General features: G+C 39.3%; 1 long non-coding RNA gene across 1 annotated transcript in view; it reads right to left on the reverse strand.

Annotated features, from left to right (window-relative positions):
* Nucleotides 1-6,251: 6,251 nt before the first annotated feature.
* The window catches only part of LOC147996186 (uncharacterized), an 85,026-nt gene continuing 76,980 nt past the window's right edge, over nt 6,252-14,297 (reverse strand). Inside the window, exons 3-4 of the long non-coding RNA XR_015671379.1 lie at nt 8,629-8,741; nt 6,252-6,685 (exon numbers count right to left, since the gene is read on the reverse strand). This is a non-coding gene — a long non-coding RNA (uncharacterized LOC147996186). The remainder of the gene's footprint in view (nt 6,686-8,628; nt 8,742-14,297) is intronic.

Below are 14,297 nucleotides of genomic sequence, written 5' to 3' on the forward strand. Positions count from 1 at the left end.
AACGTCCCCTCCAGCCTCATGTTTTTAATTCTTGGTCCTGAACTAGTGGTACTGTTTTGGAAGGTTTCTGAAACCTTGTTAGGTAGTGCCTCGCAGGAGGAAGTAGACACTGGGGTCTAGTCCTAAGGAGCCTTGGGAAGTAGAGCTTGACAAGAGGACATCGGCCCCTGGGGGTAGTCCTAAGGAGTTCCCAATCTCTGCTTCTTTCCTGCTCTCTCTGCTTGCCATTTTGCCAGGAAGTGACTGCAGTCTCCAATCATGCCTCCACCGCCTGAAGGATATCTTGTTCAAGCACACAGGACCCAACAACCGTGACTGAAACTCTGAACTTGCAAGCCAAAGTAAACCTCTCCTCCCTTAAGTGACTTCCATTAAATCTTTTTGGTCCCACTAGGGATAGAAATAACTAGGACAGTTCATACACTACTTTGCCATGGGAAATTTGCACAGAACATTCCCCTATGGATTCCACTAGACAGGGAGACACCATGTAAATTCATTGCATCATCTTCCCTCCAGGATCTCCTTCAAGTCTACCAGCCTGCATCACTTCATCCAGGCTTTCTGAGAAAGAGTCAAAGGTAGCATTTACCAGCTTCACTGAGATGTCACTCCACAGCAGCTTGCATGGAGTGTCCCGTGTGAGCTCTGCCATCATCCACAGGCATTCACCTGGGAGTAACCAGAACCAAAAGGCTCCACTTGACCAGTGAGAGGTCAAAGTAGATGGAGAACTGCAAGCTCCTTACTCTCATCAGAGGATAGTTCTGAACGACACCCTGCTTCTTCTTAACTTCAGCTGCATAAGATCACATTTTTTAAAACACACAAGCCTTTTATAAGTCACTTTCCTTTATAATATTCTAGCTCAGAAACTGGAAACGGATGGATAAAGGTGAAACAATGGTCTCCAAACACTGCACACAAGGTAAGCTTTTCCTATTTCTCAGTCAGTACTCTCAAGAAATAGAAACCAACTCAACTGGAAAATGAAGTTCAGTTTTCTCAAGGCTAACAATTTGGATGCAGAGAGCATCAGTTTCTGTATTTTTTTTATATGTCCATCCTTGTCTCCTCTGACATTTGTTTTTACCGGTGATCATAAATATATTTGGGGAGGTGAATAGTCACAATAGTTAGTAATACCAACTATTACATGCTGATTTCATAATTGTGACAGATAATTGGATAACCACTTAACATTTAATCCTCACTAAAATCCTACAAGCTCTCATTATGTCCACTTTATTCCATTGAAAGTGCAGGTTAACTTTTCAAAGTCCCTGCGCTGATGAAATGATAGCTAGCATTTGTGTTTGCTCTGTATCCCTAGCAACTTTGATCACATTTAATCCTGGTACCCATCCCCAGCAAGTTCTCACAATCACAACAGTACAGAGCAGCTGCTCCAAAATCTATGGCTGTGCTGCCTCTCACTGTAGGAACGGGAAAAAAATGGAGGAAAACAGGACCAGAAAACATCATCTACTGCAATCACTTCCGCACCACCAGCTTGAGGAAGTGTTTTTCATAATACCACCATCATATCGACTAAACAATTTTAGTAGTGGGAAGATGTTATGTATCCCTGGATGGTTAGCAGCACCTATGGCCTCTTAAGTGCCAGTTACCATCAGCACTTCTCCTCAGTTGTGACAACAAAGAATGTCTTCTGATTTCAACAAAACTGGTCCCAACTGAGTACTATTGGATTACTGTAGCCAAAACAAATTGTTTAAATTCTGATATTAAAACAAAGCTTATGGGGTGGGGAGGATTATTTATATAATATCCAGGAGTCCTTTTATAAATTTCATAATAGATCTCTGAGTGGCTTTATATCAACTTTCCTCCTCTTCATTCTTTGTCCTTCTACTGTTCTTTCCAATTCACCCAATGAGAGCACTGTCCCTGATACATGGGGTTCCTCACAATTCACACATTTCAGGTGCAACTCACCCAATGAGAACACTATCCCTAAGACCGGGTCCCTCACCACTCACACAGTTCTCCCTCAAATCTTCTATCGAGCCCTGATTAGCGTGTCATCTCCAAACTCAGAACAAAACCTGTGTAATTGACTCTGCTTCTGAGTGGCAATCACACCATGATTTCTGTACTTACAAATCCAAGACATGATTGAAAGTGTCACGCTCTGTTGTAGCAAGGGTATTCTCATAATCAAACATCCAAAGCAAATTGTGTGATTGTTTGTATTACCCAACATTTCAAGGCTCGCATTCAAGTCAGAAAGCTGCAGAGAAGCATGCCACTTCATCAACATTCTGTTACCTTCTTCAGACACAAACAGAACTAGGGAGTGAGTTACTATTGCCCAAATTTTTAACATGAATTCTCCAAGACATTCCAAGTTTACAGATTGTAAGCAATTATAACTTACTCGAAATTACAAGATATGTGAGTGACTAAATGAAAATAATCTAGAAGACTCTGAAATATTCTTATAAAAATTTTACATAACAATTCTTTTGTTATAAATCATACAAACAGTATAAAAGTAAATAACAACATGCGTAGTACATGACTCAGAATTAGCCAAATAAATTTCTTCTAAAAATTTACTATTCCGGAAATATCACCTGTGAAGTTCCTCCATTGTGTCTCTTAAATAAAGTTATTCTGTAACTAAAGTCAGACATAAAGTCAAAAGGGACCTCAGATTTGGCCATTGGTGAAGTCTATTCTCTCAGGGATATTTGAATCTCTACTATGAGGCAGAGCTTCCCACTTTGAGGCACAGTGTTTCTTCCCTAAGTTGTTTATTTCAAAACATTTGTTTGAAAGATTAATAACCACAAATCATTCATCCTAATATAGCAGGTTTTATCTCATTTTTAACCAATAAAAATGTTTTCTCAACATAAAAAATTTATATATTCATGAATAATTGCAGGCTTCCAACAAGAGAGACAATTACACAAGACAGACAATAACAGTTATTGTTACTTAATAAACGTTAAGAAATAATTAATCTGAACTAAATATAGCTGAGTTTTGAGACTTTATTCTTTTGTTGCAATAACATTCTAAAATTTGATTTCAAAGAAAAGTAATTTATGTTAGCTAATATTTACAAATTCCATGAAGGAAATTAGGACTGAACATAGACCAGTGTATGTTGAATAAGTAAATAACTATATAAATTTTGTTAGAGGTGAAAATTTAAGTTATGCTTTGTTCTCAAAAAATCAAATTCTTAAGAGAGTTATAGAGAGAAATTAAATCATGGAAAGAAAATTGTAGTCCTTAATATGCTATGTAAAATGTGGGGTTTTTATTTGTTGAACTATCTATAATTTCTCTAAGTATCAGCTAAATGAAATACACCCAGTGACGTGTCCCAACTATTTCCGTATTCCTGACCCTGCCACAAATATTCCATGATTCATGAGAACAACTCAGACTCAGAAGAAATACTTTACCACACAGCTATATTATGTTCTGGAGTGAAAATAAAAAAATAAACTTCGGAAAATCAGCAGCCAGATTATAGCAAACACTAATTCTTTAATTGTATGTCTTCAAACTTGGCTAAAATTGGGCCCAGTTGAGAACTACAAGCTTCTAGTATTTTAACCAAAACATTAATTCTGAGATTGAACAAAACATACCAGGATTCACAAAAGAATATCACTGTCTTTTCTAGTAAAGGCGATTCTCTACCACACCACACACCCTACACCCCACGCCCCCATACCCCCACATCCCCCCCACACACACCATACGCAACAGGCTTCTACCAAATTTTTTTTATGAAAGATTAGATTTTTATTGTTTTTTATCATTACTTTTATTTTTTTACAGTACAGTCATTACCCATTCCCAGTCTGACCACCCACAGTTCCACATTTCATTCCTCCTCCCCCCTGTCTTTAAGAGGATGTCTCTAGTCCCCACCTCCTTTAAGCTCCACTCCCCACCTCCCACCAGGCCTCCCCACTTTCTAGGGCCTCAAGTCTCTCAATGGTTAGGCCCCTCTTCTCTCACTGAGACCAGATCTGCCAGTCCTCTGTTGTTTATGTGTCCCAGAGCGTCGGACCAGCTAGTGTATGCTGTCTGGTTGGTGGCTCAGTGTTTGAGTGATTTCAGGGATCCTGGTTAGTTGAGACTGCTGGTCTTCCTATGGGGAAGACCTCCCCTTCAGCTTCTTTGGCCTTCCCCCAATTCAACCACCTGGGTCCCTGACTTCAGTGGATTGATTGGTTGGTTCACTCTAAGTATATGCACCTCTCAGAGAGCTGCTTTTTGGGCAGCCATGGGAGGCTCCTGTCTATAAGCACTCCTGTGCCAATGAATTTGAGGCTTTATCCCACTTTCTCTTTATTAGATTCAGTGTATCTGGTTTTACGTTGAGGTCCACTTGGACTTGAGCTTTGTGCAACGTGACAAATATGGATCTATTTTCACTTTTTTTACATACTGACTGCCAGTTAGACCAGCACCATTTATACTATATTTTTGGATTCTTTGTCCAAGATCAAGTGTCCATAAATGTGTGGTTTTATTGCTGGGTCTTCAATTCTATTCCTTTGATCAATGTGTCTGTTTCTATACAAATACCATGCAGTTTTTAATCACTATTGCTCTGTAGTATAGCTTGAGGTGAGGGGTATTGATTCCCCCAGAAGTTCTCTTATTTTTTGTTTGTTAATAATTGTTGGAGTTGGGGATTTAGCTCAGTGGTAGAGCGCTTGCCTAGCAAACGCAAGGCCCTGGGTTCAGTCCCCAGCTCCGAAAAAAAGAAAAAGAAAAAAAAAAAAAAGAATTGTTTTCACTTGCTGAGGTTGCTCAAATGAAGCTCCTCATTGATATTCCCTTTGAAGCTTTCTTATTGTTTTAATTTATGGTCAGTTAACAAAAATAATTTAAATATTGTCAAAAATATTTAAATTTTTGATAATATTTAAAGCTTTCTTTTCCCCCTTAATTATAAGTTATCTGGATCCATAAAAATAATGGGAACGTTAAGTTTTCATTTTTCCCCAGTCATTCTTTTATGAAAATGTCTTTTGTCTGCTTATATGTACTTCATTTCATCTATTGAAATATTAATGGCAAATAAAAAATTTATAGACTAAAAAAAGAATTGTTTTCACTATCCTGGGTTTTTTGGGGTTTTTTTTTACATGAAGTTGAGAATTTCTCTTTCCATGTCTTTGAAGAATTGTGTTGGCGTTGTGATGGAGATTGCGTTGAGTCTGTATATTTCTTTTGATAGGATGGCCATTTTAATATGTTAATCCTAACAATCCATGAGCATGGGAGATCTCTCCATTTTCTGAGGTCTTCTTTGATTTCTTTCTTGATCAACCCAATTTTTAAATAATTTATTTTATTATTTTAGTTACAGGTTTGTGTGTCTCTGTGTGCATTTGTACATGTGAGTGTGGGTGCCCATGGGAGCTAGAGGAGTCAGCTCCCCACCCCCGACCCCCAGAGTTGGAGTTATAGATGTTATAAGCCAGCTAACAACATGGATGTTAGGAAATAAACCTATGTCCTCTAGAAGAGTAACAAGTGTTCTTAACCAGTGACCCATCTCTCCAGCCCCTCTAGAAGCTGAACTAAACATACTTGCGGGTATATTGGTTCTATTTGCAGAGTTTAAGGTACAGTTAGAGGTACCCTACCAAGTGTGCTCAGTTCTTCCTCTGTCCTTTGCATCCCTCTATGCTGTGATGAGTCAAAAGCATTGAGAAGACACCCCAATACCATCCAGGCTTCACCACATGTGAGAGCCACTTCTGGCTTCTTAGTCTGTGGTGTCTACATACTCCACTTTCTAGGAAATAGTACATGGAAGGGGCAGTGTCAGATCTGCTTCACTCTATTCATGATGCACGAATTCACTATAGATGGGAACTCTTCAGTGCTATCAAAGACGAGGAGGTACTCTTGCTTACCCCCTTCCTCTGTGACTGAGGATGCTTGCTTTCTGCATCACACTGACCAGCAGCCACTTTGTGCACTGCTCCCATATTTCCTTTTGCCCATTTCTATATGGTGACTCTTGTCAACTTACTATAGATGTTTTTGATATTTAATTTCTATTATAAAGGGTTGAAATAACATGGAATAAGAGACAATAGCATGCCCTATACAGAGTCTGCAATTTCCAGGTCAGTTTCTGTGCATCTGAAGACTGCAGGCCAGCCAATTATAACCAAGCAAAATTACAGACAAAAATGTTCTCACTGACGAAGAAGAGGGAAAAATCAAGTCATCAGGTAACAAGAATGATGGTAATAACATTTAATAACTGAAATTTCAACAGTGGGTTTGTATGTAGAAGATGCTAAGTGCTTTAAATATAGAAAGTACCAGCCTAAGGAGGAACTTTGGTGTGAAAAGCCAAAACCAGAAAGCTACTACAAAAGGTAATTTCAGAAATTGGCAATCTGGGAAAAGGAAACTAGGACTAGCAATATCATTGTATCATGGACAGTTTAAGATGACAGAAGGCATTATCAAGACTTAGATGTTTTGCCCTGAGCCTACATCAGAGATGATGCTTACGATGACTGGTGATTGATACAGAAATTCCTAATTTGTCAAAGCATCAGCAGTAGGTGTCTGTAGAGTGCTCAGCTATGAAGGGACATCTCTATCTCTCCTCCTGGATTGGTGGAGTGGGCAGTGTAACAGCCAGAGTTGAAGAGAAATGCTGCAAAACAGTGACATGACCATCAATCACACTGTTACATTCATTGCACAGGACATACGCAAGATTGGGCCACTGGCATTTCATCACCCATCGGGGAGGGCCTCAGGAGGCCCTTCTCACTGAGGGACTATAGACAGCTAATGGGCTCTAGGAGACGAGTATGATCTTTTCAGTGGTGTAGCTACTGATAAGTTGTCCTTGTTCCTTTAAGTAGCCTCCCACTTGTGCTCATGTAAGCAACAATAATTAAATTCCATGCACAAAATGTATTTGCAAAAATCATCATAGTAAAGGGGGTCTGAAGGAAAGATGTTGTGGGGTGGGAAAGATGAAATAGAGGGCTAGGGTGAAAATGGCCAGTATCCTGTGTTTGCATGTATGAAGTTGTCAGAGAATAAAAAAATAAAGAAAATTGAATCTTCAACTTTAAAATTTGAGTTAGATATTATAATCTTAGAAAAGAGTACTATTTCATCTAACGTGTTAAGTTCTGTAAAGTCAGGGTTTTTATCTTATTTATAGTGTGATCCCTGTCCAAATGAATTACCTGGACAATAATGTAAATATTCTTTACATTAATGTAAATGATAAAATTAGAAATGTTCATATGACCAATAATAACACAGAACTAGAAGATACCACAAAAGGTACAAATAAAATATTCAAAATCCAAGAAATCACATCCAACTGGGCACAACAGGACAATGCAGGAGGTAGTTAGAAATTGAGTACACTGTCAGTGCAAAGAGAAGTATGAAAACTCATGTGGAGCTCAGGGACAACTCGAGCCAAAGAGTGTGCATAGTGCATGAGCAGTCCAGGCAGGGTAGTGTGAGGTCTATGCTGGAAAGTGATGAGGAATAACTCTGGAAGGTAAAGTTGTGTTGGCAGTAAACTATGAAGACCGTGTGAGACACTCATGCCGACTCTCAGGGGATGAAGAACACGCTTCAGCTAAACTTGCCTGTGATTAATTAGAAACGAAAACCAGAAGAGATTAAAATAAGGAGAAATAAGAGGCAGGCAAAAAAGGAAGAAATTACTATGCTCGATTCCACATAGTTTAAAAGGTAAGGACTGAGGGATAGTCACCTGTTTTCTAACATGATAAGGAACAAATTTCAGGGTGCTGAATGGTTCTTGGGCATTTCAGGACTCAGGATCGAAATGAAAACTAACATAAGATTTGCAGTACCCCAGATGTTGAGGATGGTTCCTGCTGATGTCAGAGAGAACGCAGAGTCCCTAAGTCAGAATTCTGAGGGAGAAGAGGTGGAATAAATAATGAAGGTTCAAGGTTCAAGCAGACTGCTAATAGAATCAAGCAGACCCACATTAGCAGACAGGGTAAGAGATTAGAAAAAAAAGAGGTGACCAGGCCTGTGGAATACGGCTAAACAAGGGAGAAACGCAATACAGCTACACAAGGGAGAAATGTAAACTCTGAAAGCAAATTACAGACCCAAGTAAATAAGACTCAGATGGGACATGAGGAGACATGTCATGGGGAGACATGAGTTCAGTCAGTAAGGTAAAATGTTTCCCTTGCAAGCATTAGTGCCAGTGTTTCATCCCCAGGGCCTACATAAACAAAACAAAACAAAACAAAACAAAACAAACAAACAAAAGCATACAGTGGCATGGCTGCAATTTGAGGATCTCTGGAGCTGCCCAACAGTTAGCAACAGTTAAGTTCCAGGCCTGTGAGATCCTTCTCAAAAAACTAAGATGCATGGCTCTCAAGTAACAACACCTGAGGCCTCTAAAACACACACACACACACACACACACACACACACACACACACACACACACACACACCACAAATGGTCATTTAATCCTCTATGTAAAATAACCAGGTGTCTTAGTTAAGTTTTCTATTGCTTCAATGAAACACCATGATCAAAAAGCAAGTTGGGGAGGAAAGGGTTTACTTGGCTTACCCTTTCACATTGCTGTTCATTGTTGAAGGAAATCAGGATAGGAAAGAGTATGACTTCCAGTCCAGGGTAAAAGTCATGCAAACGGCACCAGAAGGCCTGAGAGTCAGCAGCTTCTGTGTTTAAAGACAAAGAAAACTGAATTTCCCAGCATAAGAAGAGAGAAAAATTTCATTCTTTCTTTCCTTTTTCCCCTCAAATTTGATGTTCTGAATAGTGTCTGTCTACATTAATGAGGGTGTGCCTTCTTCATCCTGTCATCTGCTCAACTATTAATCTCTTATAGACACACACACCCCGACACACTTGGCTTCACCAGCCTCTTGGCATCTCTTAACTGAGTCAAGTGTACACATGAAATTAACTATCACAGATGATATGACTGATATCAAAAAGATAATGACTAAGGAAAATACAGGAAAAACCAAGTTTCTTGTCTTAGTCAGTTCCCTAAGCTTATTTAAAACATAATGTAAGCACCGTGTGATAGTTTTAAATGCCAACTTGACACAACCTAGAATCACCAAGGAAGAGAATATCAATTGAAAGATTGTCTGGATCAGTTGGCCTGTTCACATGTCTGTAGAGGACTGTGGTAAGAACAGCTAATTAAGTTAGGAAGACACACCCATTACGGGTGGCACCATTCCCTGACTTTGGAATCCAAACTATATTAGGGCAGAGATGGCTAGCTGGATATGAAACATGTATACAGTCATTTATCTCTGCTCTTGGCTGTGATCTTGTTATCAGGAACACTAATCTGGGATTGTAAGCCAAATAAACCCTCTCCTCAGATATGTTGCCTTTTGTGTGGTATTTGTCATAGCAACAGAAATAAAACCAGAACACTTTATTCAAAAATTAGCCAAATTTTTAGAACATTGTTTTAAACAAAGGTTTGTTAGATTTTTATGCCACTGTTATAGTAATTAGTACTTCAACTTGGAAAGTTAATAATACATACACTAAGAATATCGATGGCTTCTACTTAGTGAAAACAGTCCTTTCCACTGCCATAAGGAAAAATACTTTATTGTGTTTGTCTAAAAAGGTGATTATACAATTTAGTACCTTTGCTGAATGATAATAGAGTGACAAAAGATCCCTTGACCTCAAAGAGATCTTCAGCCTCAACTCTGTCCCTCCTAGTTTTGTATAACCAGTTATAAATTTATAATCATCATAATTAGCATGTTATAGTACACATAAACACTCTCTAGTGTTAGCAATTTCTAAGACTATTTATTCATTACTGACTGATAATTGGTACCAAAAATCTTGTCCTGAAATCCAGCTGACAGGAAAAGCAGTTGACCACCTACAAAGCTTAATGGCTACTGGCCCATTGCTTAAGATAATGGTTTCTGGTCAAGTGTAGGCTTTTACTTCAGACTCCTCCACTGAAAGAAGTCCTGCAATTCCAGTGCTGAAATTGAACATGTGAATTGTGTCACTGCATTGTCACCACAGAAAACTGAGGCCCCTCATGTGAGCAGGGCTGATGTTACCCCAAGCACAGAACCAAGCTGTCAGGAAAGACTGGAGCCAAAGTTCTGCCACTCTGTAAGCTCTGTATCCCAGGAAGGGCATGGTGCTCATCTAATCATGCAGCTTAAAAGGCCCATAGCCTAAGGGTCAGAGGCCCTTTCCTGGAGTCTAACATCTGTACTTGCTAGATCTCTGTGCAGTGCCCAGCAATCCAATGAGCAACAGGGGACTTGTTATTGCTCTTGTATCCCTGAGTTTTCCCCATAAACACTGTTCCAGCCGGCCTGTGCCTGTGCTGCTTGGCCACTTGCCCTTGACATACAAGCACCAACAATAAATCAGACACTGGAGACACAGAAGTAAACATAGCAAAAAGTCCCTGCCCTCAAGCTTACATTCTCCTGGGAAGAGACAGAGCCAATAAACAAACAAATGGATAATGTACCAAGTGGCAACAAAGGACAAAAAGAATAATAAAGCCATGGAAGGAGATAAAGCAATAGTCAGCATGCTCTAGGGCGTCAGCAGTCACTGCTCTTTCAAGGTGGGGTCTGAGCAGTGACCTGAAAGAAGCAAGGGATTAAGCTGTGAGCTTATATGGAGAGAAGTATTCTTGGCAAAGAGAGCAGAGTTTAGAGCCTGAGGCAGGAGAGTACTCGATGTGCTCAAAGATGGAAACAGGCTGTTCCTGGAGAGACTGGATGTAGGAGAGAGATAGGGTAGAGCTGTTCAGGCCACAACAGAAGCCTTGCATTTGACTTTGAGTCAGATGGAAAGCAAATGGAAGGCGCTACCTCAACTTCTACACAGATTCCTTGGGCTTTCTGTGTAAATGTGACACTATAAGAAAAGGTATCAAAGGAAATGTAGAAGCAGGAGTGCAAGATAGTCGTAGATAATTTTGGCAAGAGAATTGATGGCCTAGAGTAGAGTGGGGACTATAAGCATCAGTAGAAGATAAATTTGGGGACTATTTTCAAGATAGACCTGACATAGCATTTAACAGGGACTAAAAGCAACGCAATCTTTTTGTTTTTATGTTTGTTGCCTTACTGTTTTCTGTTTTGTTTTGGTTTTTGGCTCAAACAACTGGATGCTGTTCATTGACATGGATGACCAAGTTTATGAAAACAAGTTGACTTCAACTTGAGACATATCAAGTTTGAAGCATCCTTTAAACCAAGGAAGCTACATATATGATTACATGTGTAAATCTGGCACTCTGAGCATTGCCTTTGCTGAGAAGGACACTTCGGGAATCACTATCGTATCACTTCATGGCATCAAGGAGACTCACCTAAACCTTCACACCCAAGAAGGGAACTAAAATTTCTATGGCTTTCCATGCAGATCTTACTCAGTATTATTTCCACACTAGTGCTGAGAAGATTTTGCCTTTCCTTTTTGCATTCTCTCACTCTTGCATGGTACCATTCTGAGGGACTACAAGAGATGTCTTATCGCAACAGCTTGGTGCAGGGACAGATCCGAGAATGCAGCTTGTCTTCTGTTAACCCAGATATTAAAGAGATCTGAAAAACAATAAGCTATGCTATTCTCTTCCCAATTCTATTGGCTTGGTACTTCTTTTGTTTTATATTATTTTTTAATGCATTCTTGCTTCCTTGACTCTATAGAAACTTAGAAACACAAAAATAATATGTAACGAGAGACTTGTGGGGAATAGTAAGACACAGACACATATGGTGTGATACAATAGGAGAGGGGGCAGAATGCTATGGTTGGAAAGACATAAACAGGGTTGAGGAAAAGAGGGAAAGGATGGGGTATGAGGAAAGAGTCAACCAAGCATATATGGAAAAATATATGGGGGTAAAGAGATAGTTTGGTGGATAAAGTGAGCACCAGTCACACAGAATTCAAAGAGCAGAACCCATATAAGAGCTGAGCACTTTAGGAGGGAGAGACAAGATCCCCAAGGAAGTTGAATAGCTATTCTGGCTCAATCAGCAAGCTCTGGAATTAGCAAGAGACCTTGCCTCCGTAAACAGAATAAAAAGAAATTAAGGAAGACACTTGACGTCAATCTCTGTCCTACAAAATTCACATACATACACATATGGAAAGGCTCATGCAGCCCACATACACATGTGTCCACACACATGCATATACACATGTACACATACATTCATAGCAAACAGAGAGAGAAGAAGAGAGAAGAGCAAGGAGAGAGAGGGGGGGGGAAGAGAGAGAGAGAGAGAGAAAGAGAGAGAGAACTAGAAACCTATTAATTTACAAACAAAGTAAATAGGAGAATTTTAAAATGAAAATGAGTTTGAACAAAAGTTCCCTTCATAGGTGGATATTGTTGCTTCACAATTATTAAACAAAAATCACATACTGGATATGTGATGCTTTCCTATAAGCTGCTGGCCAAGACATCCCCAGAAACTCCCAAAACAACACAGGGTATTGACATTATTCTTGATTGGTCAAGTGAACTACATGCTAAAACCTTTCAACAACATTGAAAGCAACACATACTTTGGGGACTATACACAGAGAAATCAAGCAGGACATGAGCTAGAAGCTTCCTCTGTGACAACTAGCTGTCCAGAGTGTTGGAACATGCTTTCATGCCACTGAGGGAAAAAAGCTATCAACAATCTTAACCCTGCCATCAACCTGAAACCTGTCAGACAAGATAGCCTTCACTGATGCAATAGAGGTATGACTGTTTAGAGGTTAACCAACCACTTCCTTATTGGATTTAAGACCCATTCAATGGGCACCCTGGCATAATAGCTCTGTTCAAAAGTCTACGACTGACTGGAGATCACAGGCTCTATCAGGTATTTATATTCATACCCATATGTATGAATATTTATGCTCATGCCCATAGATCAATTAGTGCTCTTCTCAGACTGGATGAGAGAAGCTCCTTTTTTGTAGTGAGTTACAGTAAATACCGAAAATTAAAACTGGTCTAAGTTCTGGAAATAAATGTCTTTTCAGTATTCATTCTAAATAGAACATCTCTATCCCTCCCTCCCTCAAGCTACAGTGAATATGGCAAAAGAGGGAATGGAAAGACTGTAAGAACCAGAGGATTGAGGAACAAAAAACAAACAAAAAACAAAAAAACAAAAAAAAAAACATCTTCTTCACATGACCTGGCCACTGCAATACAGAAAAGACATGGAAGTAGTTAAGTGGTCCAGCAGGAGTGGGAGAGGAATAAGAGAAAGTAATGGGGGGGGGGGGAATGTGATCAAAATACATTACACACTGTCTTAGTTAGTGTTTTACTGCTGTGACCAGACACCATGACCAAGGCAAGTCTTAAAAAGGACAACATGTAATTGAGCTGGCTTATAGGTTCAGAGGTTCAGTCCATCATCATCAAGGTGGGAGTAGAGCAGCATCTAGGCAGGCATAATGCAGGCAGAGCGGAGAGTTCTACATCTTCATCAAAAGGCTGCTAGTGGAAGACTGACTTCCAAGAGTGAGGGTCTTAACCCACACCCTCAGTGACACACCTACTCCAACAAGGCCATACCTCCTAAGAGTGCCACTCCCTCAGTCAAGCATATTCAAACCATTACACAAACATATATATATATATATGAAATTACTAAAATAAAAAAATTAAGAAGAAAATGCACTCTTTATAGGAACATCCATATTACTATGCAATGAGTTTATTATTTTAGATGAGTTAATTTTTTTAATTTTCAGTTTTTATTTTAATACAGTAATAATAGAAATTAGCAGGTTTACCTCAAGATCATTTTTAAGCATTAACAATATGTAGAATTCTAAGACCAAAGTTTAAGAATTTCTATGAGGTATAAAGAAGTGAAAAAGAAAGCTAACCTAAGAAATGAAGTGAGGTGGCTGAGGTGGAATCAACAGACAGAGCAAGAAGAAGCTGTTTGTGAGCAAGGGGAAATGCTCTCATGCCAAAGGCCACAAAGGTCACATAAGAAAATCCTGTCAACTATAGGCTTAGATTTTTCAAAACCTACTTTAATAAGAGATATTAAACACTTCAACCTCCCTTCCCCACTGACCAAATGTGGGGAAGAAGATGGCTAATAGGACAAGGGAAACATGAACCTGTTTAGAAGTAGTTCTTTAGAGAAATTCCAATCTTTACTGTCTGTAATCCATTCCACTAGCAAAACAAACACAAATCAGCAGTAACAGCTCAATCCAGA

This window comes from Rattus norvegicus, chromosome 2 (assembly GCF_021556685.1).
Source record: "Rattus norvegicus strain SHRSP/BbbUtx chromosome 2, alternate assembly SHRSP_T2T, whole genome shotgun sequence".
Lineage (NCBI taxonomy): Eukaryota > Metazoa > Chordata > Mammalia > Rodentia > Muridae > Rattus > Rattus norvegicus.